Source organism: Pleurodeles waltl, chromosome 10 (assembly GCF_031143425.1).
Source record: "Pleurodeles waltl isolate 20211129_DDA chromosome 10, aPleWal1.hap1.20221129, whole genome shotgun sequence".
NCBI classification, from domain to species: Eukaryota; Metazoa; Chordata; class Amphibia; order Caudata; family Salamandridae; genus Pleurodeles; species Pleurodeles waltl.
In genome coordinates, this window is record NC_090449.1 from 993616130 (window position 1) to 993643380 (window position 27251).

The window sequence follows — 27251 nt, forward strand, 5'->3', positions numbered from 1 at the left end:
TCATTGAGGGAGTCAAGCTGTTTCCAACTTTGACTACTGATGCGTCTGAAGGGGAAGGGGAAAGGAAAACAACATGAAAACCAAAAGAAAAGAAATCAAGGGAGCCTGATGATGTGAGTATGGATAGTGATAGGTATTCTAGAGATAGCCTTCTTGATGTGTTACTTTGTTAACCTGCACCCCCATATAATGAAATTAGAGATGGAAGTGGAAGTGGGGGTCAGAATGCTGGCAGTAGAGGTCTGACTGCTATTGCGACAGCCCCAACCAAAATGACCCCTAGTCCTGTAGAAGTTCCTTCCACTAGTGTGCCTTATGAGTTTCAGAAGGAAGAGCAGAGAGAATGTGCCCTCATTGATCAAACAGTGAGTATTGTGGATGCTTTAACAGTTCCAGTTACTATTGATTCAGTAGTTCACATGTACAAGACAGGTTTTGAGAGAAATATGTACAATTTGATTGTACCTGATAATTTTGAAAGATAGAAAGAGGTTCCAAATGTTTCAAAGGCCAGGGACTTAGGGGGTCATTCTGACCCTGGCGGTCATAGTGTTATGTCAAAACATGCCTGCCCATACTACTCCCATGTGGGAACCACCTTTGAATCCAATAAATACGACTCAAGGAAATGATTCCACTTAAAATATTCCAGTGGTTACACAAAATATTAACACCAAGGAGACAGATGAATGGGTGCAATTCTTTAATGAAATACTCCATCTAAGAAGAAAACGAATACAGAGGTGAGGGAGGAAACGCTTCCATCACCCCCAAGGGAGAGGACTTGAGATGTGACAAAATTTGTGGCAGAACTGAATGCAATGATTGTTGGAAATCTTAGTTTTGGAAATGCTAAACTAAGCTGCAGGGACACAACATGCTCTCGATGCCTTCCTGCAACTGCCAAGCTGACTTGCTGCAACTGGACCTGCCAGGTGAAAGGGTGGTCACTTACTGGTGGTCACAATTTGGTGGTCACATTTTGTACAGCATGTTGAAGTGTTTCTATATAATTACTACACTGCAAAGCATATGAGTGGAGTGTACCATTGGATATAACATTTAAGTAATGTTTCATGTATATGCATTTGAAACTAACATGTTGAAAGAATTATTCTGTATAATAATTTTGTATATTCTTACATGTAATGCTTAGAACGCATTTAATCTATAAGTATATTTATAATCTATTTACTTGACTGGAGTGAAGGCCTACACGCATATTTTTTCTTTTCACAGTTAACCTTTAATGTGGACTTTGTTTTCTTAAATGTGTTCTCTCTGAGATGCAGGTGTTAGGTGCTGAGACAGAGTTAACAAGAACTTGGTTCTAGAGACAAAGAACCACATGCTTTTTCTGATTTTCTGTGTTGTGTCTATCAAAGTCTAACGGCCTCATTATGAGTCGGGCGGTCTTTAGACTGCCAGGCTTGCAGCAGTGGTCGGACCACCGCACACCAAGTGGTCTGACCTCCACATTACAAACCTGGCTCTCGGACCACCACCACTACTAGGAACAAAGTTCCCAAAGGTGTGGTAGCAGTCGGAGAAACGGTCAGCAACATTGGCCCTGAGTTCAATGCTGCAGTGCCGATCACAAGTCCAGTTTCTGCAAGCCTTTTCATGGTGAGGATCCCGCCATGAAAAGGTTGGTAGAAATCCAGTGCAGGGTGCCACAACGGGCCACTGAACGTCTCGTGCCCATTGCATGGGCAGTACATGGCCCCCTTCCCAGCACCCTCCGAGTGCACATTGTCTGCTACGGCAGACAGTGTATATTCCAAGGGTGCTAGGAGCACCCTCTGTACGATGGCATTAGCCTTGGCTTCACGCCGCTGCATAGTTTTCCCTGGGCTGACCGGCAGAAACCTCAGATTTTTGCAGTTTCCGCCGGTCATCTCAGTGGAAACCTTGTAATCGGCCTGGGAGGGAGACCGCCATCTCAGTGGCGGTCTCCTCTCCTCTTCACTGGGCTGGTGGACTGATGGGCTGATGGTTGGCCCACCAACCTCATAATGAGGCCCTTAGTCTTGTACATGCTGACTATGTCTAATATTATATGATGCTTTAACTCTTCAGTGGTGATTTTATATATCTATACTAGGATTTTGAGAATCATTTATTTAACGTTGACTTTGAGTCTTTAATAAAGCCCCAATGAATCTCTAATTTGACTCCTAATATTATTTTGTGAAATTTGGTTGCACAGAAATTGTTTAAATGATTTGATAACTGCTACACCTTTATTCCTCTTAACAGAGAAAAAAGATTCATCTGACCACAGAAATAGAGATAGGGCCACAGACTCTATCAGATGATAGCAGAAAAGGATGGTTTTCTTTCTGAAGTGGGGAGAACTGGAACCATGTTCTAGATTAGGTTGTCCCCAGAGCCCAATTCCTAGCATCCAGGCCCAGAGGTGGAAAAAAAACAGTCACAGAAGAGCGGAAGAGAGTGGGTCTGGCGGCGGACTAGGGAGTATGAACAGAAATGTGAAGTGCATCGGTTTGTGGTTAGAGAACATTGATTTTGAAGTTGGATGGTGTTTTGCAACAATGTTTTGAATGTTGTGTTAGTGGGGTGATTTATAAAGAATTTGAAATGGTTATCGGGTCTGACATGGCCTAAGATCCCGGGATGGTTTAAAAGGTGTAGAAAACATCATATTATTCTGTCTGCTGAGTATTTGTGGCTGTTGTGGGACGTCATCAATGACCAGGTTTAACTAGGAGTTTACAGTGAATGTGAGAGAATTCTTATAGTAGATTTTATTGTGCAGGGAGAAACTGTACTGATTTAGATGTTACCCCCAGGTCGAGGTCTCATCGGAAATGGTTGCAAATCTTCTTGTGTGAATGAAACTGTTTATTCCTTAGTAAAGCAGACAAAGGTATATTGTATTGTATTTTGTACTCATGTGATGCTTCAGAGCAAGTGTGTGGCAGATTGCGAAGGAGAGGGAAGTGCTGTGAGGAATGAGATCTACGCCACAGTGTGCTGTGCTGCTGTAGGTCAGTTGGTGTGGTATTGGGTTGCTACTGGTGCGCGATGTCATAAGGTGTCTTGCTTTGATTGGTGGTTGTGGTGGAGCAAAGGATTGTGAATACAGCACTATTTTGAATTAATTTGAATTATTGTGAAAAGTCTGGAAAAAAAGTCATATGATACATGTTTAGGGGAGAATTTTATATCCCCGGTGGGGAGGGAGACGTTGCACCTCCTGAAGGTACTTCAGGCCATTCTATGATGAGAAATATAGGGCTTCTTATGTGTGTGTGGCTTGGTCAATGGTACAAGACCACATAAAAGGATGGTCCATTGAAATTCCTGCAATATTTCACATTCAAATTATGAACCATTGAGTATTTGAGGAGAGTACTATACTAAATGAAGCCACCTCCTAGACCCTCACAATGTTAGACACGTAGGGCCAGATGTAGCAAAGGATTTGCGAGTCGCAAACTGCGAAAATCGCCATTTGCGAGGCGCAAATGCCTCTTTGCCATGCAGAAATGCATATTGCGAGTCGGGACCGACTCGCAATATGCATTTCAGAATCGCAAATAGGAAGGGGTGTTCCCTTCCTATTTGCGATTCGGAGTGGTATGCAATACCATTTGCGACCGCATATGCGGTCGCAAATGGTGTCGCAGTTACCATCCACTTCAAATGGATGGTAACCCACTCGCAAATTGGAAGGGGTCCCCATGGGACCCCTTCCAGTTTTTGAATGGACCAAAAACTATTTTTTCAGGGCAGGTAGTGGTCCAAGGGACCACTGCCTGCCCTGAAAAAAAAAAGAAACTAAAGGTTTCGTTTTTTTTTTTTAAGTGCAGCTCATTTTCCTTTAAGGAAAACGGGCTACACTTAAAAAAAAAAAAACTGCTTTATTTAAAAGCAGTCACGAACATGGAGGTCTGCTGACTACAGCAGGCCTCCATGTTTGCGAGTGCCTAGACTCGCTATGGGGCCGCAATTTGCGACCCACCTCATTAATTTTAATGAGGTGGGTCATTGCGACCCCCTAGCGAGTCGCAGACAGTGTCTGAGACACCGTTCTGCATTGCAAATTGCGACTTGCAATTTGCGAGTTGGAAGGACTCGCAAATTGCAAGTCGCAATTTGCAATTTTCCTGCATCTGGCCCGTAATGCCTGGGAATGTGCTGCTCATGCAAAAGAAAGAGAGACACATTGGTAGGGTAAAGAAAGCTGTGTGGTTTTATGTAGATGCTGATAGGATTCTGAGGAGAGAAGGTGGAGAACAGTCATCATTGAGGGAGTCAAGCTGTTTCCAACTTTGTCTACTGATGCGTCTGAAGGGGAAGGGGAAAGGAAAACAACATGAAAACCAAAAGAAAAGAAATCAAGGGAGCTTGATGATGTGAGTATGGATAGTGATAGGTATTCTAGAGATAGCCTTCTTGATGTGTTACTTTGTTAACCTGCACCCCCATATAATGAAATTAGAGATGGAAGTGGAAGTGGGGGTCAGAATGCTGGCAGTAGAGGTCTGACTGCTATTGCGACAGCCCCAACCAAAATGACCCCTAGTCCTGTAGAAGTTCCTTCCACTAGTGTGCCTTATGAGTTTCAGAAGGAAGAGCTGAGAGAATATGCCCTCATTGATCAAACAGTGAGTATTGTGGATGCTTTAACAGTTCCAGTTACTATTGATTCAGTAGTTCACATGTACAAGACAGGTTTTGAGAGAAATATGTACAATTTGATTGTACCTGATAATTTTGAAAGATAGAAAGAGGTTCCAAATGTTTCAAAGGCCAGGGACTTAGGGGGTCATTCTGACCCTGGCGGTCATTGACCGCCAGGGTCACCGACCGCGGGAGCACTGCCAAGAGGCTGGCGGTGCTCCCAAGGGCATTCTGACCGCGGCGGTATGGCCGCGGTCAGAAACGGAAAACCGGCGGTCTTCCGCCGGTTTTCCGCTGCCCTGAGGAATCCTCCATGGCGGCGCAGCTTGCTGCGCCGCCATGGGGATTCCGACCCCCTCACCGCCATCCTGTTCCTGGCGGTTTTGACCGCCAGGAACAGGATGGCGGTGAGGGGTGTCGTGGGGCCCCTGGGGGCCCCTGCAGTGCCCATGCCAATGGCATGGGCACTGCAGGGGCCCCCGTAAGAGGGCCCCTAAAAGATTTTCAGTGTCTGCCATGCAGACACTGAAAACCGCGACGGGTGCTACTGCACCCGTCGCACCCTTCCCACTCCGCCGGCTCCATTCGGAGCCGGCTTCCTCGTGGGAAAGGGTTTCCCACTGGGCTGGCGGCCGGCCTTCTGGCGGTCGCCCGCCAGCCCAGCGGGAAACACAGAATAACCGCGGCGGTCTTCTGACCATGTAGCGGTATTCTGTTGGGGGAACTTTGGCGGGCGGCCTCTGCCGCCCGCCAAAGTTAGAATCACCCCCTTAGTTCCTTTAATTCCAACTCATGCTAGCACTTCAAGTGAGTCAAGTGTAGATACGACAATGAACCTGTTGGGATATACTTGATTAGGTTTATATCAAAAGATGTATATCACAAAATAGCAGCTAGGTTATGGGACTTACTTGACTGTCAGGACAATTCGTCCAGTAATGTTCAGCAATGTCCAGCAATGTCCAGCAATGTCCGGCAATGTCCAGCAATGGGGTTTTGGGACTAAGCTCTCCTACAGCTAACCAACTGGATTCTTCCAAGAATTGGAGACGATGCCTCACCCACTAAATGGTGGCATGCTTCATCATCAGCTGCCTATCCACACCCTGTTATTGCTCTCACCTGGTTCAAAGATTACTTCACTTTTTGAACCCTATCCATGGGTTATACACACATCATTCTTATATAGCGGGGGTGCGGTCCTGTTGTCACACATTCATCAAAAATCTCTCAATGCCATCTGTCCTGTACAGACTGTCACAGACTGCTAAACAGTCCAGGACATCGATTAAAGCTTCAGAAACCAAAACCCACCAGCATCACTGACCACCACATGACTAGCATCTCACCAGACACTGAACTGCTAGACCCCGATCACCAAAGAAGACACCCAAAGACTGAAGAACTCTATCCACTCAGGAGCACCTTCAGATCCATGCAATCATCACATCTTCAACCTGGCCAGCACCACCATAGCACCAGAGCTCTGCCGAACTATCGACTGATCCTTCGAGACCGCCACCTTCCCCTCAGACTAGAAGCACACAGAGACGGCTTATCCATTAGGGCGGAGGAGCACCACCCTCCCCCGCCAGCAGCAGGAGCTATAAAAAATTCAAAACTTTTATTGAAACAACATAATAAACTCAGTTGTAAAAGTGACTGGGGCCACAAGCTTGACGTGGACAGAGGGGGAGCACTCCCCCTCAGTGCGCAAGTATGTTTGGCTGGCTGTCTGGGGCCAGCCAAACACACATGCACATAGGACTCTCTCATTGGGCTGGAGAGAGCCTGCGCAGGCTTCCAGTCTGCCTGGTAGTGCTCCACCTGGACACTCCCAGCCAATCCTGACACTGCTTTGAGCAGCGTCAGGATTGGCTGCAGGGCAGGCTGGGAGTCTGTGCCTGCCTGCAGACTGCAATGGAGGAATAGAGCAACGCGGGAAAAAAGATAAGGTAATTTTTATCATCATTTTTTTTGTGCCACCCCCACCCTCCCCGCCATGCACCATGCTGCAACACCCCTTTTCCCTCACACCAGCCACGACTAGAAGCATTCTGAAATGAACCCGCTACTCAAGAAACCCTCTGCTGACCCTAGGAAGCTGAAGAATTCCAAACCCATCTCTCTGCTCCCTTTCCCAGCCAAGGTAATGGAGAAGGCCATCTACCAGCAACTCACCGAATTCCATGAGACACACCATATCCTCAACCCATCCCAAACCGGATTCAAAAGTAACCACAGCACCGAAACTGCATTGTTAGCAGCCACCAATGGCATATGCTTCATACTGCACAGTGGAGGCATGGCTGCACTCATCCTCCTCGACCTCTCCACTGCATTTGACATTGTCTCACACTCTACCCTCTGCAACAGACTGCATGACAAGGGCATCCGAGATAAAGCACTGGATTGGATGAGGTCAGTCCTCATCGGAAGAACAAAGAGTGTCAGACTACTGCCGTTCACATCAGACCCCAAAGACACATGCTGCGAAGTGCCCCAAGGGTTCACTCTGCCCAACATTTTTCAACATCTACATGGCTTCGCTTGCCAAGATTATCAAACAACGTGGCCTAAACATAGTCTCCTATGCCGATGACACAAAACTGATCCTCTCCATGTCTGAGGACTCTGCAAAGGCCAAGAGAAACTTTCACAACGGGATGAGAGCAGTTGCCACGTGAATGGGGGTTAGCGGCCTCAAGCCCAACTCAGACAAGACAGAGATCCTCGTAATCAGCTCCACCCCTTCTGCCTGGATCAATTCCTGGTGGCCCACCTCTCTGGGAAACACCCACGGACCATGCATACAACCTGGGCATCATCCTGGACTCTGCTCCATCCATGGCCTGTCAAGTCAGCGCTGTCTCTTCGTCATGCTTTCACACTCTCCGACTCCTGCGGAAGATTTTCAAGGGGATTCCCTCCAACACAAGGAAGAAGGTCATCCACCCACTCGCCACCAGTACGACAACGCACTCTACGCCGGCATCACCAAGAAACTTCAATCAAGGCTACAAAGTCCAGAATGTAGCAGCCAGTCTCATCCTTGACATTCCGACACAGCTGCATCTCCTCCTATCTCAGAGACCTACACTGGCTCCCAGTCAACAAGCGCATCACATACAAACTCCTGATCCACACCTACAAGGTACTGTTGTGTAGCCATTTTAAGTATAGCTCCATGCATTTTAGTTTAAAATACCAGGCTGCTGTGCACTTTGCCTTAGATATATTTTATTCAGCTTCGCACTGTTATTTTACAATAACCAGTTTTTACGGTCTTGTTCTTATTTCTTCTTTCACACTGTTTAGCTTTGTTCAGCACTGTGTTCTCAAACAATGCATTCTTGATCGCCCTGTGCCTCAGTCAAGGCTACAGACTGGTACATTGCCGGTAAACATGGTAGAAGTTTAGTCTCCGACATTCGTAGAAAATACACATCCTTACGTAGGGACATTTTCTTAGAACATTTGCTGTGTTAGTTATAAAAACACTTTCTAGTCCTAGTACACGTCAAGAGGGAGATTCCAGCCAGGGAACCACAACTGTATGCTGAATGCCTCGTTGCAGATGCTGACGCAGATTACAGGCCTTTGCTTAGGTATGGGGGTTGATGTCCTCCCGAGGGAACCTGAAAGGCAGGCTTAGAGTTTAACATGCTGTGCTCGAAATATAACTTAGAGAGAGAATAATCTAGCGGCACTATGATAGCCTTATTCTTGTGTTTCACTCTCCTCGTCACTATTTTAATATTACTGTGTTGTGTAGTCCTGGTTATTGCAGCTCACGCTTTGCTATCCAAAATTGAGTCATTTTATTAAATCAATCTTTAAAACTTATACTGCCTTTATTGTCATTTATATATGAGACCGAACTGTGTATGAGAGAACCAGTTGTGACCTGAATGACCACGACTTCCATGAGAAGTACTGATATGTCATGCGCTCGGCTGCCCAATTGTCTCTACCATTTGGGAGGGATGAGGCACTGCTAGTAAGCCAGAGCAAAACCCAGATTTGGAGTGACAAGAGTCATCCACTGTGGGTCAGACTCAGTCACCCACATTGTGGACGATCTTGCTGCTCAAAATCCAGTAGTCTCATTAGGATAATGAGAGCCTATGTGACAGTACTGAACAACATAGGACCGGCATACCTCAACCACCACCTCACCTTCTACGTACCCAACAGACATTTCTGTTCCACCCAGCTCACCCTTGAAGCTGTTCACAAGATCTGGAAAAACACAGCAGGAGGAAGATCCTTCTCCTGCCTTGCAGCCAGGACATGGAATATGCTACCTCTCAAGCTCAGGCAGACTCACTTAAGCAGTTCAGGAAAGACCTCAAGACCTCACTCTTTGACTGAACAGCACACCTACAACAGCGCCTTTGGACATTATGGGTGATTAGCCATGCTCTACAAATATATGATTGATTCGAGGGATTTTGGTTTTATCTATACCTTTAGTACCCTGTAATGAAGAAAATTCTTGAGGTATACAACAGGCGTTTTTAAGGATATGATCTGGATCCTCACTGTTGTCCAGTTGGTATTTTATTAAGCATCCCCAAGAGCTCTGGGTTGAGTCCTACCCAGTATTATCATCTTCCCAGAGTGTGGATAGTTGGCCGATGATGAGGAATGCAACTATTTAGTGGGTGAGGTATCCACTCTAATTCTTGAAAGAATCCAATTGGTTAGGTGGAGGAGAGGTTAGTCCCAAAACCCCATTACTGGACGAACTGTCGCTGCAGTCAAGTAACTACCGTAACCTAGTTGGTATTGTGTGATATAAATTATTTATTAGGAGAGTGTGACTAGATGATATTCTCTCACTCTCAATTTGTGATTAGTGTTATGTCAAAAGATGCCTGCCCATACTACTCCCATGTGGGAACCACCTTTGAATCCAATAAATACGACTCAAGGAAATGATTCCACTTAAAATATTCCAGTGGTTACACAAAATATTAACACCAAGGAGACAGATGAATGTGTGCAATTCTTTAATGAAATACTCCATCTAAGAAGAAAACGAATACAGAGGTGAGGGAGGAAACGCTTCCATCACCCCCAAGGGAGAGGACTTGAGATGTGACAAAATTTGTGGCAGAACTGAATGCAATGATTGTTGGAAATCTTAGTTTTGGAAATGCTAGACATATATCAAGAAGATGAGCTTGCTGTCATCTCTAGGGATATCACTAAATGAGCAGGACCAGGTCATGATAAATTGGTGGGATTGGCACAGAGATATGAGGTGCATCTAAACAAAACAAAATAATTGCAGAAAAGTGTGTTTTAGTGATAGAGATATTTCTGAAATGAGAATCTCCACGATTAAAAACCCAGATTAAGGAACTGATTATTAACACCAGGAAACAAAATTAATTGAATAAGTAGGAAATCAAATGGGTAAAAAGTAGATTCAGGCATACTATGAGAAGTTGTTACAGGCATTCAACCAGTACATTGTTATGAAAACATTGGAAACAAAGAGATTGGACATTTTGTGTCAAGGTTTGTGACAGGTTTGAGGCCAGAGATTAGCTTGATGATTTAGCAACATTTGATCTGTTGGCAAAACACGTCTCCTGATGAGATTTTGTGTTATGCAAAGTACTACAATGACAAAATAGAAATGAAACAGAAAAAGCTTAAAGAAAAACTGATGCTTGCCCAAATGGAGGCAGCTCAGAGAATTAGCCAGATGCCTGTAGCTGTAAGTAATGTAGGTGCAATCAAGGTGTATATCAACAGCCACAGAATTCAACACAAGGTAGAGGTTGAGGTATCCCAATAGATCCTATTACAGGAATGGATGTAAATAATCTAAAAAGGTTAACTCCTTGCTATCTCTGCAATAAACTGTAACACTGGATGCAAGAATGTCATTCAAAATCTTGCTAATCAAGTTCAAAATGCAAGGTTTGCCTCTTCTCAGAATAATAATTTTAACCCAATGCACGGAGTCCAAAGACCCAGGAGTCACAATTTCAATGTGCCCCAAGCCCTGACAATGCAGGTCCCGCAATCTCCGATGCCACAGCAAAATGCTTCTAGGATGCACCAACATTCATATCAAGGTTTGAGGATGACTGAAAATGGAATTCAGAATGGACATTAATTCCCACAATATCCTTTGTTTGATACAGGTGAAGGAAATGGCTCCAATCAGTCAGCCTGACACTGCCAGAGAGGGGAGGAAGTCTGCATGCTTGGCACAGCCTTAGAGGAAGACCAGAGTGGACCATTCATCGAAAGTGAAGTGAATGGGCACCCTGTGTCATTTTTGGTTGACACTGGTGCTACTCGTTCTACTCTGAGAACAGTAGAAGTCTCAAACCTACCCCTCTCAGGAAAAACAGTTCAAGTTGTTGGTGTGAAGAATAAAAAATCTGAGAGTGCAGGAAACTGCACTGAGTTTAGTGAAAATATGAAAATATGATAGTTTGAAGATAAGCACAAGTTCATATTGTTGGAAGGTGGATCATTAGTTGTGTGGCCTGCACAAGTAATGGGTCAGCATATGACCACCACTGTAGCGCTTGACTCTCATAGGGCAGAGTCCAAGGCTTACCTAAGGAAGGTGGTGTGGGCTAGTAATCCTTATTCATTGGCACACAAGCATGATACTCAATAAATGATTGTCCACTCTGTGCTTTTTTTGTTGATAAAGTAAAAGTACATTTATTACACACATACCACTCAATACTATGCAACCCTTTACAAATATACACAAATTGATGGAATTACTCTTGGATGACATTATGTAATCACTCATGTATGCCCTGAGGGGAAATATAATCCAGCAACACACATGGCAATACAATCCCTGGTATCCCAATGCAATATTGGACTGTAATTTAGAATGAGAGCACCTAAATCTGGCAAATGAGTACATATACTTTACGAAGAGATGGCTTCCAGTTTATTTACTCAAATCAATATCAACAAGGAACATCTAGAAACATGTTTAAATAATTTAAACATTAAGATTACCTTTGGATTACTTTTAGATTACTGTCAGACCACTTCTTAGTTACCCTTGATTAACCTGGAGTAATAACATCCTACACCCCTAAAAGGTGAGATTCCACAAGCAAAGTGCAAAAGTTCCAAGAGGCTTGTTCTTTACATTATGTTGGAACCCATGGGGGGTTATGTTTCCTTCGTCCTATCCAACCTAGGGAACACATACATTGCATTGGGGGACACAGCGCTGTTCCTGCAGCTCACCCTACAATGGGCGCTTGGTTGGTGGTGACCCCATCTTCCTGGGGCCACCACGAGCTGAGCACACACCTCAGAAAGATGTTGGGCCTCGCAAGGTCTTGTGGGGCACATGTATGCATAATGAGTGTCTCTCCTGCTGTGCTGGGGAGAGACACTTTGCTTAAATGTTTGTGATGTTCTTTCACCGTGTTCCTCTATGTTTGCAGGAGTGTCCCGTCTCACCTGGACACCCCCTGCATGGTGGCTTCATTGGAGGGCAGTGTGGGGAGCCTGCCCCAAGCTGCCCTTGTGTTTGGGGGTGGTCCAGTCCCACCCAGACACCTCCATTATGCTTTTTCATAATTCGAGGGCATAGCTGGTAGCCCACCCTCGGTTGCCCTCTTGCTGGGGGATATCCGGTCCCACACAGATACCCCAGTCAGGTGAGAATTGTTGGGAGTTATTTTTGCCCGGCCACTCCTGCTGGCTCCCCTCACAGCCAGCACCTTCAGGTGCTGCTGTGGGAGCCGGTCCTTCACTAGGTGTCTGTCCGCTCCTGTGGGCAGATGCGAGTTGCTGCGGAGGCCGGGTGGGCCGCCTGGAGGAGTACAATGCACTCTCCCCTTCTCTCCTGCTGCAGCGGGCCCCACGGGGGTCGCAACAGCAGCCCTGGTTTTGCATCTTTTTGGGGAAGACCCATGGCCCTTTGCCTACTCCGGGGTCATTGACAGGAGCAGCAGCGGAGCTCCACGCACTTTGTTGCTTACTTAGAAAGGTCACAGACACTCTCCGTTGGACATCTCGGTCCCCCAATTCTTGATTTTGATGATTCTGGTATTATTTTGCTCCTGGTTATGAGCCCTTGCCACCAGGAGCCCTTTTGTTAGGCCTCTGGCCTAGAAGGGTCCCCGATTGTAGGTAGCCAGTACCACTGACTCCCTGCACCAGCATTTCATCTGGGTGCCCTCCTTTCCTTCTGGGCAGCGCACTCTCCTTGCACTAGCACAGCCTTTCCCCCTGGAGGCATTCAGGGTGCATGCAGGGGGTTCCTCCTTCCAGTTGCCCATGATGTGCGTCTGCAGTCCCAGTGTCCTGCAGGGAAGCACAGCCAAGAGAGATTGCTCTCCCATGTGCAGGACCTTTTAAGTGGGTGCGGAAGTGTCCAGCAGTCCTGCACCTCTGGCCATTCTAGATGTGCCACATCACTTCCTTGCCCCTTTTTCCTCCTTCCTGCACAGTCTTCTGGGATACCTCAAAATGGTGTTGTCAGGAGCTAGGGTCACATGTGCTCTGAAACTCAGCCCCTCCTTTGTAACATTCCTTCCAGGGCTTCTCTGCTCATTTCCTGGCAGAGGCTGACAGCTGGCTGATTGATGCAAGGCCCTGCGCAGGCAACTGGATAGAGCAGTAAGTGACCGTAATCCTGAGCTGAGTCAGAGAAAGATTACATTCCTGGATGACCCATAAGTTGTACAATTACGCTTTTGTAACCTACTGCATCATTCTTTACATACAGGTTACAGTGTACATTGGTGTGACTCTGGTCTTGGTGTGCCCTAGGGGACCTGAGTTCTGCCCTAGGCCATTCTTTCCCATTTACATTTAATGGAGTAAGCATACTGATGTTTACATTTACTGGAGTGTCCCTACAGGAAAAAGACAGTAAGCACACTGACTATCCCTCACATGTGTACACACATCTCATGAGGCCTACGTCAGGTCTGCACCCACTCTGCATAGTTCCTTCTGTGCCAGGCTCCCTAAAAGCAGTTCTTGGGCTGTGCAGGTCAGGAACCCTCCCCGCACATTCCTCACGTAGGTGCACACATGTGTGCACACATGATAACGTGTAATCAACCCGGTGTCTCCTACTCTTTCCTTAGCAAGCCGGCACCTGCAGTCACACAGGCAGTCCATTTTACCATGAGTTTACAAGCCCTGATTAGGAGGCTCCCTCATAGTAAAAGGCCAAAAAACAGGTGGTCAAAAAGTGAAAAATCAGGGTGGACAAGGTGGTCAGAACCGTCCTCTCACACATATTATGTAAATATAGTCCAGTAAATCTTTTGGGAAGGGATTTATTGGTGAAATGAAATTGTGTCATTTATTACACCCCAGTAGGAATGGACGTCCATACTCAAGATAAGGATGCTGTTCTTAAGGTGATGAAAAACAAAAATATTGCACACTTCTGACTTTGTTGAAAGTTGATGATTTGCCCCTGAATTTGAGAGAAACTGTTAAGCAGGAAGTGGGGGATTTTTTGGTAAAAGAAATTGGACTAATAAAAGGAACCTGTCTGAATTACTGATAAACCAAATGTTGAGTTCCTAAAGACTCCACAGTATAATATGACCCCTGAGACGATTGCTGGAATAACTCCTGTAATTGTGTCAATGATTCAGCAGGGAATTCTGAAGGAAATAATGGGAAGTCCTTGTAACCCTCCATCTTGGGTCTATAAAAACCAAATGGAAAGCACAGGATTGTGAAAGATTTGAGACAAATAAACAATATTGTTTTCCCCTGTTGCCCTGTTGGAAAATGGGTTATTGGTAGGGCAGGTAGGTACCTACACCTAGCAACAAGCCACTAACCTCCACATAGGTACAGTTAGGTCTCAGTAAATTAATCCCAGCTCAACCCTTGGTAGCTTGGCAACGAGCGTCAAGGCTTAACTTAGGAGACAAAGTGTAAAGCATTCAAATATCACAAAACAGTAATTAAATAAAACACAGGAAACAGTTTAAAAATCCAAAACCAATTTATAAAAATAGTTTATATTTTTATCTTTAAAATGACACAAAAACGATTAAAATCGGTTCAGGGGAACCGGAGATATGAATTTTTAAAGAATTATTACTTTTCTAGCGCTTAGAAACAAAAAGCGCCAATCGGGTCATCTGGTTGCACCTCGACCGGGACAAAGTCAAACTTTCAGGCCGACCGCGATGGAGCCCTGCTCGGCTACAGGTCGCGGGAGGCCTCGGTTAAAAAGTTACCTTCCGACTTAGTCTTTATTTTGAAGTTTTTCTTCACCGGGACGAACCTGCCAGTTGAATCCGACCTCCTGGAGCCCTTGTCCGGATACGCGATGTGGGTTTCCTCGGTGGAGACTTTTACCTTCGGACTTAGTTGTTTTTTCGAGATGAAAATCCTTCGACCGGGGTAAACCTGGATCTTGATCCGACGTCCATGGAGCCCTTCTCGGATACGATGGCTGGGAGGTCCCGGTCAACTTTTTACGTTCGGACTTAGTCTCTTTTTTGGATGTTTTTCTTTACCGGGACGAACCACGAAGTCAGGCCGGGTCGCGGTTGAGGCAAGCCGGCTAGAATTTCCGCGGCGGGTCGGTCCCTCTCTGGAGCTTTTTTCCAAAAATTCTCAAATCTTTTCCAAACTTCTGGGGCTTCACCCAGATGTTCTTTTAAGGTTCTTTTGGGGTCCACAGCTCACCCCAAGGGTCCAGAAGTTCTGTGATGGTCCTTGGGGGGTGCGGACTTCAACTCCCAGAATGCAAACTCCTTTTTGGCCACTGGACAGTGTTTAGCTGGTCGCTTTCTTCAGGAGTTGGTGCAGGGGACTCTGGTTTAGCAATTTTTCACCTGTAGCAAACAGGGAGTCCCTCCTTGAACCAATTGAAGCCAGGCAAAGTCCTTCTTGTGGTGAAGCCCAAGTGTGCAGCTGGTGCAGTCCTTCTGAGTGCAGGGTCCAGGTGCAGGCCAGGGGTCCAGCAGGGCAGTCCTTCTTCTTCTTTAGTTCCTTTCTTGTTGAATTCTGGAGGGGATCTGAGGTGTGGGTGCAGGTCTGCCAGTTTTATCCTTGCTCCTGGGTGAAAAGCAGGGGGACCCTGGTTCTCCAATCAGGTACAGGGTCGTCCCCCTGTGATGACCACTTCCTGGGAAGTGTGGCAAAAATCCATCCCAAAAGGCAACAGTCTCTAAAAATCCAACATGGCTGAATCTGATTTTTGGAGGTTACATCTGGCTGAGCCCACCCACTGGTGTGGCTAAAAATCATAAACACACCCCTCTCCTGCCCTCTCCTAATCTAATCAAGGGGGCACCTAGCTGTCTGGGGTTGCAGGATGTGGGGGTGTTGCTGGGTGCTCCAGATGTCCTTCTCTGCCTTTGAAGACCAGTTTGGCAGCCCTCCCCCTTCCTGCCTCACCATCTGCTGAGGGGAGATTCTCTCCCCCAAGCACATTCCTTTGTGTGAAGTCAGGCCACTTCACACCTAATCAAGGCAGCCTGGCAGAAGCTGCTGCAGGCTGGCCAATCAGAGCACAGCAGCAAAAACAATGCAGAGCTGAAATTGGCAACTTTTTAGGTAAAGTCTAAACTTTTTACCTGGATAAGTTATATTAAATCCAACAACTGGAAGTTGTGGGATTTATTACAACAATCAATTTGATACCAAATTCTTGGTATGTAACATTTAAGGAGACTTTAAAATTTAAAATAAAGTCTGCCCATTCTAGCCTATGAAGGCCATTTACTTCAATGAGGGAAAAACAAATTTGGCTGTTTTTACCTCACCAGGGCTTATAAATCTATTTTTATAAAGTCCCTGCTTATAGTTACATGGCACCCAGCCCTAGGGGCACATAGGGCACACCTTAGGGGTGACTTATATGTAAAAATAAGGTAGTTTAAGACTTTGGAAGTACCTTTAATTCCAAAGTCGAATTTGCATATAACTTTAATTTAAAAGCAGCCAGCAAGGCAGGCTTGCTTTTAAAATGACACTGGGCACCTCAGCAATGCACCTAGGTGTGCACCACCTATGCTGTGGTCCCTAAACCTACATGCCCTACCATATACTAGGGACTTATAGGTAGGTTCACTTAGCCAATTATAATTAGCCTAATTTGCATATCCATTTTACACAGAGCACAGGCCCTGGGACTGGTTAGCAGTACCCAGGGCACCATCAGAGTCAGGAAAACACCAGCATAAAGTGGAAAATGGGGGCAAAAAGTTATGGGGCCTCTGCAATCAGCCCTGTTTTCCCACACAACCCCCCCCCCCCAGCCCACACGCCCAGGAGACTCAGCCCAACCCTGGGAGAGTCTTCCTGGCTTGTTAGGCGAGGAAGACAGTGAAGAAAACTGGCTGTCCCTTTGCAGGGCCTACTCTGCCTTACATCCTCCTGTCAGGGTCACTCCCTCTGGGTAGTGAAGCCATCCCAACAGTAAAAGGACCCAATTCAAACTGAAACTTCCCTCTAGGGGGGTCTTCCTCCTCTCTCTCTGCCAACTTGGGTAGTGTGGTGCCCACCTCCCCTACTCCAAACTTTGCTAGGGCAACACCTAGCTTACCCAAAGAGGTCACCCAACACTTGAGCAACCCCACCATGACCAATAGGGTCAGGGGGCCTACTTTGCTATTGGCCCTGGGGTCTGCCTCCCAGGCCAAGTACAGTGCTGCCAGGAAGGCTAGCACCCAGCAGAGGCTACTGACAGCTGTCAGTACCCAGAACCACACCCTAAGCTCTCCATTGACAGGTGGCTGAGCTGCTTTAGGGGCAATTGTGAGGTCCTGGCACCCCTCTTGCTGTCTAGAGTGGGGGGCTACCACTTCCTGTGGCAGACACCCTCCTTCCACTCTCCCTTCTGTCAGTGCAGGGGCAACACCTTGCATCTGGACAGCTGCCTGACTACTCAGGACTTCCTTGGGGTCAAGTGAGGCCTCACCAGTGCCAACTCTGGGCTCCCCCCTTAATGGGGCAGAAGGCCCTTGGCTCCCTGGAACTCTCTTTAAGAGTGGCCTACCCTTCCTTTTCTTCTTTCCTTTTCTTGGGGACCCCTGTCTCCTAACTGTAGGGACTGACTCCCCAGGACTTTGGGTTGGGGGGGCACCTTGGGCGACCACCCCATCTGTGACCAGACTCACCTCTGGGAGGTCATTGCCCAGGATACAATCTAGGGGTAGGTCAGCACTGACTACCACCCTAATCCAGTCAAGGATACCCTCCCTCTCTAGGGGCACTATGGCTACAGGTTTGGAGGTGACCTCCCCTGTGGCTATCCTGACTTTCTTTGTCTTTCCTGGGACATACATGTCTGGGGTCACTAACCGGTCACTCACTATAGTGTGACTGGCACAGGTGTCTCTCAGGCCAGTGGTAGGGATCCCATTCACTTGAATGTGGTGGAAGTGCCTACTCCCACCCTCAGGGATCACCAGCTTACCATCTGGTCCTGTCTCCCAGCACAATGCTAGGAGGACTTCATCATCTGAGGAATCCTCCTCTATGGCTACACTGGACAGCCCAGTGCTAACCACCTTCCTTGGACAGGCTGCATCTCCTCTGAAGTGACCTGTCTGCTGACAGTCAAAGCAAGCCCTACTGTCCAAGAGTTTTTTTAACCCTGGGTCTCCCTGTCTCTGCTTGTCTGAGTGGGAGTGGGATTTACTCTCCTCCTTCTTAGGGTTCTGGGATACAGAGGGAGTCTCTGTGGTGGGCTTACCACCTCCCTCCTTAGGTTTTTGGGGACCTGTCCCCCCCTTCTTGGAGTCTCCCCCCTGGGACTTGACAACCACCCTGGTTCTCAACCACTCATCAGCTGCCTCCCCTAGCTCTCTAGGGTTGGTCTGCTTAGAGTCCACTAGATGCTGGCGTAACCTTTCTTGGGTACAATTGGTCAAGATGTGCTCTCTCATGATCAGATTGTATAACCCCTCATAAGTATCTACTTTGTTACCAATAATCCAGCCCACTAGTGCCTTTTAGTGAAATGTCCACAAAGTCAACCCAAGACTGGGTACTGACCTTCTGGGTGTCCCTGAACTTCATTCTATATTGCTCTGGGGTAAGAGCAAACTTCTTGGCTAAGCACCTCTTCATACTAGGGTATGAATCTGCCTCCTCCCCCCTTAAGGTCAGAAGCCTATCCCTCCCTGAGTTGGGGACCAACTCCCACAAAAGGGAACCCCAGTATTGAGGCCTAACCCTTCTCATTTGGAGTGCCCTCTCAAAGGCCTCCAGCCACTTATCTATGTCATCCCCCTCTACATAAGCAGGAACTACCCCCTTGGGTAATCTGGGGCAAACTCCCCCACCCATGGACACCTCAGCTTCTTTATCGCTGCCTCCATCTCTTTTCTCTTTGTATGCCCACTTTTTCTTTTCTAGGGCCAGCTTCTCTGCTTCCAAAGCTATGTATGCTAGCTGGGCCTCCAGCTCTCTTTCTCTGATGGATGGGTTCTCTCCTCCTGAAAGGACCCCCTTCCCACCACTAGCTTTGGATCTGCCCCTAGTGACTGTATTTACTGAGGACCGTTCTTCCTCGTCCTCACTTGGGCTCAGATGCCTTCCCTCCCCTGAGTGGTTAGAGCTTGCATCCTCCCTTCTTTCTCCCTCCTCTGGAGCTTCTTCTGACTCTACCTCTTGGGCCTCAGCCCATGCTGTCAGGGATGTGATCAGGATTTGCTTCCTGAGATCAGTGGTTGCAGGCAACCCTCTTTCAATACACAACCCCCTAAGCTGGACTACTGTCAGTGTGGGTAGGCTAGCCAGATCAAGCTCCATGGTTCCCTAGTTTTGTGTCAACAAAAACTTTTTGCAAAAATTGGAAACAAGAATTTAGAAAAATTACAAAAATTAAATAATTGAAATTAATCCAAATTAACAATTAAATTTTTTTTTGCACTAGGACAATTTAAAGGATTTTTAATTTGTTTTACCTAAAACTGTAACGTGATATTGAACACAAGTACAGGATCCCGTCGCTGCTTCCAATTATGTTGGAAAATGGGTTATTGGTAGGGCAGGTAGGTACCTACACCTAGCAACAAGCCACTAACCTCCACATAGGTACAGTTAGGTCTCAGTAAATTAATCCCAGCTCAACCCTTGGTAGCTTGGCAACGAGCGTCAAGGCTTAACTTAGGAGACAAAGTGTAAAGCATTCAAATATCACAAAACAGTAATTAAATAAAACACAGGAAACAGTTTAAAAATCCAAAACCAATTTATAAAAATAGTTTATATTTTTATCTTTAAAATGACACAAAAACGATTAAAATCGCTTCAGGGGAACCGGAGATATGAATTTTTAAAGAATTATTACTTTTCTAGCGCTTAGAAACAAAAAGCGCCAATCGGGTCATCTGGTTGCACCTCGACCGGGGCAAAGTCATACTTTCAGGCCGACCGCGATGGAGCCCTGCTCGGCTACAGGTCGCGGGAGGCCTCGGTTAAAAAGTTACCTTCTGACTTAGTCTTTATTTTGAAGTTTTTCTTCACCGGGACGAACCTGCCAGTTGAATCCGACCACCTGGAGCCCTTGTCCGGATACGCGATGTGGGTTTCCTCGGTGGAGACTTTTACCTTCGGACTTAGGCGTTTTTTCGAGATGAAAATCCTTCGACCGGGGTAAACCTGGATCTTGATCCGACGTCCATGGAGCCCTTCTCCGATATGATGGCTGGGAGGTCCCGGTCAACTTTTTACGTTCGGACTTAGTCTCTTTTTTGGATGTTTTTCTTTACCGGGACGAACCACGAAGTCAGGCAGGGTCGCGGTTGAGGCAAGCCGGCTAGAATTTCCGCGGCGGGTCGGTCCCTCTCTGGAGCTTTTTTCCAAAAATTCTCAAATCTTTTCCAAACTTATGGGGCTTCACCCAGATGTTCTTTTAAGGTTCGTTTGGGGTCCACAGCTCACCCCAAGGGTCCAGAAGTTCTGTGATGGTCCTTGGGGGGTGCGGACTTCAACTCCCAGAATGCACCTGGCGCAAACTCCTTTTTGGCCACTGGACAGTGGTCAGCTGGTCGCTTTCTTCAGGAGTTGGTGCAGGGGACTCTGGTTTAGCAATTTTTCACCTGTAGCAAATAGGGAGTCCCTCCTTGAACCAATTGAAGCCAGGCAAAGTCCTTCTTGTGGTGAAGCCCAAGTGTGCAGCTGGTGCAGTCCTTCTGAGTGCAGGGTCCAGGTGCAGGCCAGGGGTCCAGCAGGGCAGTCCTTCTTCTTCTTTAGTTCCTTTCTTGTTGAATTCTGGAGGGGATCTGAGGTGTGGGTGCAGGTCTGCCAGTTTTATCCTTGCTCCTGGGTGAAAAGCAGGGGGGCCCTGGTTCTCCAATCAGGTACAGGGTCGTCCCCCTGTGATGACCACTTCCTGGGAAGTGTGGCAAAAATCCATCCCAAAAGGCAACAGTCTCTAAAAATCCAACATGGCTGAATCTGATTTTTGGAGGTTACATCTGGCTGAGCCCACCCACTGGTGTGGCTAAAAATCATAAACACACCCCTCGCCTGCTCTCTCCTAATCTAATCAAGGGGGCACCTAGCTGTCTGGGGTTGCAGGATGTGGGGGTGTTGCTGGGTGCTCCAGATGTCCTTCTCTGCCTTTGAAGACCAGTTTGGCAGCCCTCCCCCTTCCTGCCTCACCATCTGCTGAGGGGAGATTCTCTCCCCCAAGCACATTCCTTTGTGTGAAGTCAGGCCACTTCACACCTAATCAAGGCAGCCTGGCAGAAGCTGCTGCAGGCTGGCCAATCAGAGCACAGCAGCAAAAACAATGCAGAGCTGAAATTGGCAACTTTTTAGGTAAAGTCTAAACTTTTTACCTGGATAAGTTATATTAAATCCAACAATTGGAAGTTGTGGGATTTATTACAACAATCAATTTGATACCAAATTCTTGGTATGTAACATTTAAGGAGACTTTAACATTTAAAATAAAGTCTGCCCATTCTAGCCTATGAAGGCCATTTACTTCAATGAGGGAAAAACGAATTTGGCTGTTTTTACCTCACCAGGGCTTATAAATCTATTTTTATAAAGTCCCTGCTTATAGTTACATGGCACCCAGCCCTAGGGGCACATAGGGCACACCTTAGGGGTGACTTATATGTAAAAATAAGGTAGTTTAAGACTTTGGAAGTACCTTTAATTCCAAAGTCGAATTTGCATATAACTTTAATTTAAAAGCAGCCAGCAAGGCAGGCTTGCTTTTAAAATGACACTGGGCACCTCAGCAATGCACCTAGGTGTGCACCACCTATGCTGTGGTCCCTAAACCTACATGCCCTACCATATACTAGGGACTTATAGGTAGGTTAACTTAGCCAATTATAATTAGCCTAATTTGCATATCCATTTTACACAGAGCACAGGCCCTGGGACTGGTTAGCAGTACCCAGGGCACCATCAGAGTCAGGAAAACACCAGCATAAAGTGGAAAATGGGGGCAAAAAGTTATGGGGCCTCTGCAATCAGCCCTGTTTTCCCACATGCCCTGTGGTACCAAATCCAGTTGTGATATTGTTTCAGATTCCATGTGAGACTGGGTGGTTCACAGTTATCGATCTATGTCAGGCCTTCTTTTTGACACCATTGCATGAGGACTGTCAGTTCCTTTTTTGCAATCTGACTTGGAAACACAGCCTTAAAGTGGTGTTGTGTCCCACAAGGGTATACTTAGTCTCCATCGATCTTTAATCAGATACTAAAAAAAAATCTGGAATCCTTGATTATGCTTCGCAACTCAGTTTTGATTAGGCCTGGGCGGAGTGCACGGAGTTCTATGTAGAACTCTGTGAAGTACTGAAAAAACTCTGCCTCGCTCCGCGGAGTTCCATGGGTGGTGGAGTTTGCATAAGCTAAGCTGTTCGCTCTGATTTTTAGTGCCAGGGGTTTCTCCTGCACTATAAAATTAGGCATCACGCAAAGAGTCAGAGGGCACTAACTTCTTTCTGCCACTCAAGTAGATTTTCTACGCAAGTGGCAGCTTCCTCAACTCAAGCAGCAGCTTTCTCAATGCAAGTGGTAGTGACCTGCTGTGACCGCTCACATTAAAAAGTCTCACTTACGCTCCTGCTTGACAATTACAGACTTCACAGAGTTTTTCCGAACTTCACATGAAGAGTGGAGCACCAAGTGTCGAAAACTTGCAAACTACCCTGGTGGAGCGAAATGTTTTGCCCACCCCTAATTTTGACTCAGTACATCAACAACCTTTTGGTGGCGTTGAATACTCAAGAATCATGCAAACAGAATGCTATTGCATTGTTGAACCAACTGGCTGAGAACGGACATAAAGTGTACCCTGAACAATTGCAGTATTGTCAAACACAAGTCTAATATCTTGGACATCATATTGAGAAAGGAGTGAGAAATGTGTGGCAAGGGAGCATTTCAGCTATACTGAACATGGGTCCACCAACTACACAGAGGGAAGTCAGGATGTTTTTGGGAATGGTGGCCCCCTGTAGACAGTGGATACCCAACTTCTTCCAAGTGGCTCAGTCTTTACAGAGGCTGACGAGCAAAGATGTGCCTGATCTGGTACCACAAGCGCCTTATTGCATTCCTTGAGTTGGGAGAATGTCTCTGTCATGCCCTTGCCATAGGAATGCCTGATTATAAAAAATCTTTTGCACTTTTGTGCAGTGAGAGGGAGCGCTATGCTCTTTCAGTGCTGATACAAATGCTTGGAAATGCCAAGAGACCTGTTGCATACTTTTCTGCTATGTTGTATCCTGTTGTGTCTGTTTTGCCTGGCTGCCTTTAAGAGGTGCAAAACTATTGTTATGGGCCATCCACTAATTGTGTATGTACCCCATTCTGTTGAGCTTTTATTGATAAGGACATGCATACAATATTTGATTATTTGGTTACAGAGAGATAAGAAAGAAATATATATGTTTCCTCAATACTGAGGTGAGTGACTTTGACAAACTTTTTCCTCACCCTTTCCATTATTGGATTGAACAAAATGTGGATATTTCGGTCTGTTTTTTGGTTTTCCAGGTATGGGGACATGGATTCTTTTGAAGGAATTGATTGATACACTAGTTCAATGAGTGTTATTTGATCACGTGGAGTAATATTTTAGGTGAGTGGAAAGCAATTATTGTTACCATGCAGCTACAGGACATTTTAAGGAATAGTGGATTAAGGTCTACTTCCTCGTTTTTGGTAGGTTGCTCCTAATGTTTTTAGTGTCCTGATAAAGACCCACAGTTGAGCCAACAGTTAGCCCTGTTTTTTGCCGGTCGAAATGTCAATGATTATATTGAGCCTGGATTGATTTGGGGACCACCGAGGGATTATAGTGATCAGTACGCTATACCACCATGGAATGTGATACATTTTCTGTTTGTTGTAAATTGGTCAATTGACAGGCTCTTGGGTCCATAATCTTTGTTTAATAAATAAGATTTATTTCTCTATTTTCTTCTTTTTTCTTTCTCATGGGCACCTTTTCTTGTACACATTTTCCTTTTGTGGTATTTTTGGGGCAACATTGTTTTATTGTATATTGTCTCTGATCAATACCAATAGCCAGGATGTTTTTGATGTTGTACATGACTTTGGGCAACTATGGTCTCAGCGAGGATAATGTCTTCTGGATCTCTAATCCAGAACAGCAAACAATTGAAGAATCTCCTCAATGCACTATAATTGCCTGAATAGGTTGCAGTGGTCAAGGGGCATATTTATACTCCGTTTGTGCCGAATTTGCGTCGTTTTTTTCGACGCAAATTCGGCGCAAAACTAACACCATATTTATACTTTGGCGTTAGACGCGTCTAGCGCCAAAGTATGAGGAAAGAGCGTCATTTTTTTGCGTGAACGCCTTCCTTGCGTTAATGAGATGCAAGGTAGGCGTTCCCGTCTAAAAAAATGACTGCGACGCAAATGCGTCGTATTTATACTCCCGGGCAAAAATCACGCCCGGGAGTGGGCGGGGCAAAAAACCCCGCATTTGCGCCGGATTTTAGCGCCTGGGTCAGGGCAGGCGTTAAGGGACCTGTGGGCTCAAAATGAGCCCACAGCTGCCCTCCCATGCCCCCAGGGACCCCCCCTGCCACCCTTGCCCACCCCAGGGGGACTCCCAAGGATGGAGGGACCCATCCCAGGGACATTCAGGTAAGTTCAGGTAAGTATAATTTTGTATTTTTTTTATATATTTTTTTGGCATAGGGGGGCCTGATTTGTGCCCCCCTACATGCCTCAATGCCCAATGACCATGCCCAGGGGACATAAGTCCCCTGGGCATGGCCATTGGGCAAGGGGGCATGACTCCTGTCTTTACTAAGACAGGAGTCATGTAAATGGCGTCTGGGCGTCGTTAAAAATGGCGCAAATCGGGTTTTTCCCCAACGCCGGCGCTGCCTGGTGTACGTGGTTTTTTTCCACGCACACCAGGCAGCGCCGGTCTGCTAGCGCCGGCTAACGCCATTCAATAAATACGGCACCCGCATGGCGCTTCAGAATGGCGTTAGCCGGCGCAAAACTTTTTGACGCTAAACTGCGTTAGCGCAGTTTAGCGTAAAAAAGTATAAATACGGGCCCAAGTGTCTTAAACGCCACTCCAGAGATGACTATGTGACTTTGGGCAATAGATACACCAACAAGATTGCAAAGTACTGCACACACAGGCCCTCATTACAACATTGGCGGTAAATGACACCTATTGCCGTGCTGACGGCCACCAACATACCATAACTGCGGTGGTATACTGCAGCGGGTATTATGACCCACACATAGAAATCTGCCACTATACAGACACACACACAAGTCAGCCAGCCGAAAGGTCAGTGATAAACTGGCGGTACCAAAACCCACACTGTTACGCCAACAGAAATACGCCCACAGCATCATGACCCATGAATCACTGCGGCAGTCTTTCAATCGCGGTAAACCATTGGCGGTACACACTGCCGTGCTCAAAATACACACACACTAACAAAACTATTCCACATTGGACAATTCAAACTACACACACCTGCCACACATACACACCCCACAACCACAAACCCAATCCAATATAAAACACACACCCACATTACCCACAACCCTTTCAATGAAAAAAAAGATTGCCAACTGAGAGAGGGACAAACTAGGAGCACCCACTCAATCTGAGCCACAGAACACCATCACCCATACACCATCCACGCACCTCACAGCACACACCCCAACACAGCACCCCACACACCCTCACACATACCACTCACACCACATCCATGGTACCCCAAAGACACCCCATGTTTTCAGAGGAGCAGCATGGTGGAGGAAATCATCAGGGTAGAGCCACAGTTATCCAGATCACAGGTGCAGCAGATGTCCATTGCAAGGATGATGGAGCAGAGAGTCGTGGACAGGGTCAACGCCATGGGACAGCACCCCACAACAAGGGATGACATCAGGAAGAGGTGGAACGACGTACGGGGGAAGGTGCGTTCCGTGGCTGCAAGACAATAGGTAGCTGTACAGAGGACTGGTGGTGGACCCCCACCTCCTCCCCCACAACTAACAACATGGGAGGAGCAAGTCTTGGTGATCATGCATCCTGAGGGCCTCGCAGGAGTAGCAGGAGGACTGGTCTCTGGTAAGTCAAATCTTTACTATCATATCCACCACCCTACCTGCATGCCATCACAAACTCCTACCCCTACCCTCACCCCCATCACTCCACCACCTCACATGTACCCCACCATCACAACCTACCCATCACAAAACCAATCCCTGCATGCCACAACAATGCATGGACACCGATCACAGACCTGCATGGACACCCATCACTAAAGCATGCACATTAGAGAGAATCACATAGCCCACAAAATCACCACTCACACAAGGCAAAGCTGACAGGGCAATCACAACCATACTGGGAAACACACCCATGCACAAGATGGCACATGCAGATACAATAACACTGCATTTACATCCCTACAGGACCCCCAATCAACGTCAAAGGTGAGGAGGTGCCACCAACATCCAGCCCACCCCCCATAAGAGGCCCACAGTGATGACAGCAGCTCTGAACGCCTGGATCATGATGACCAACCTAGCCCATCAGGGACCTCTGGACAGTCGGTTACCCTGTCACAGGCCCATGCCATCACAGAGCCTACCCCCTCAGGAAACACCTCAACAGCACCCACCCAGCGGGCCCATCCCTCTGTCCCCAGGACACATCAATCAGCAGTGTGCCCACCACTACAGGGACCCCAGGCAACCCCACAAACCCAGGACAATCAGGGACCTGGGGTCAGTGGCAGTGGGCACACGGTTCAGGGGACAGAGGCACAGGACAATCGGGAAGCTGGGAGGACTGTTTTGTGACAGGGGGAGGACAGGCCCAGGGAACCCACTCTCCATGAGGCACTTGCAGGGATCCTGGGAGCATACCACCATTCCCAGGGGACCTTGGGCCAGATACTGGCCAAGTTGCAGGAGACCCAGCAGCTGCGGGAGGGACAGTACCTGGGGATCAGGGAGGACCTCAAACACATCCACCCCATCCTGGTCACCATTGCAGGGGTGCTGGCTGACATGGCCAACTCTATGAGGGAGGCAGTGGCACACCAACGGGCCCCTGACACTAGCCACACTGAAGAACAGCCCTCCACCTCTGCCAGCGCTAG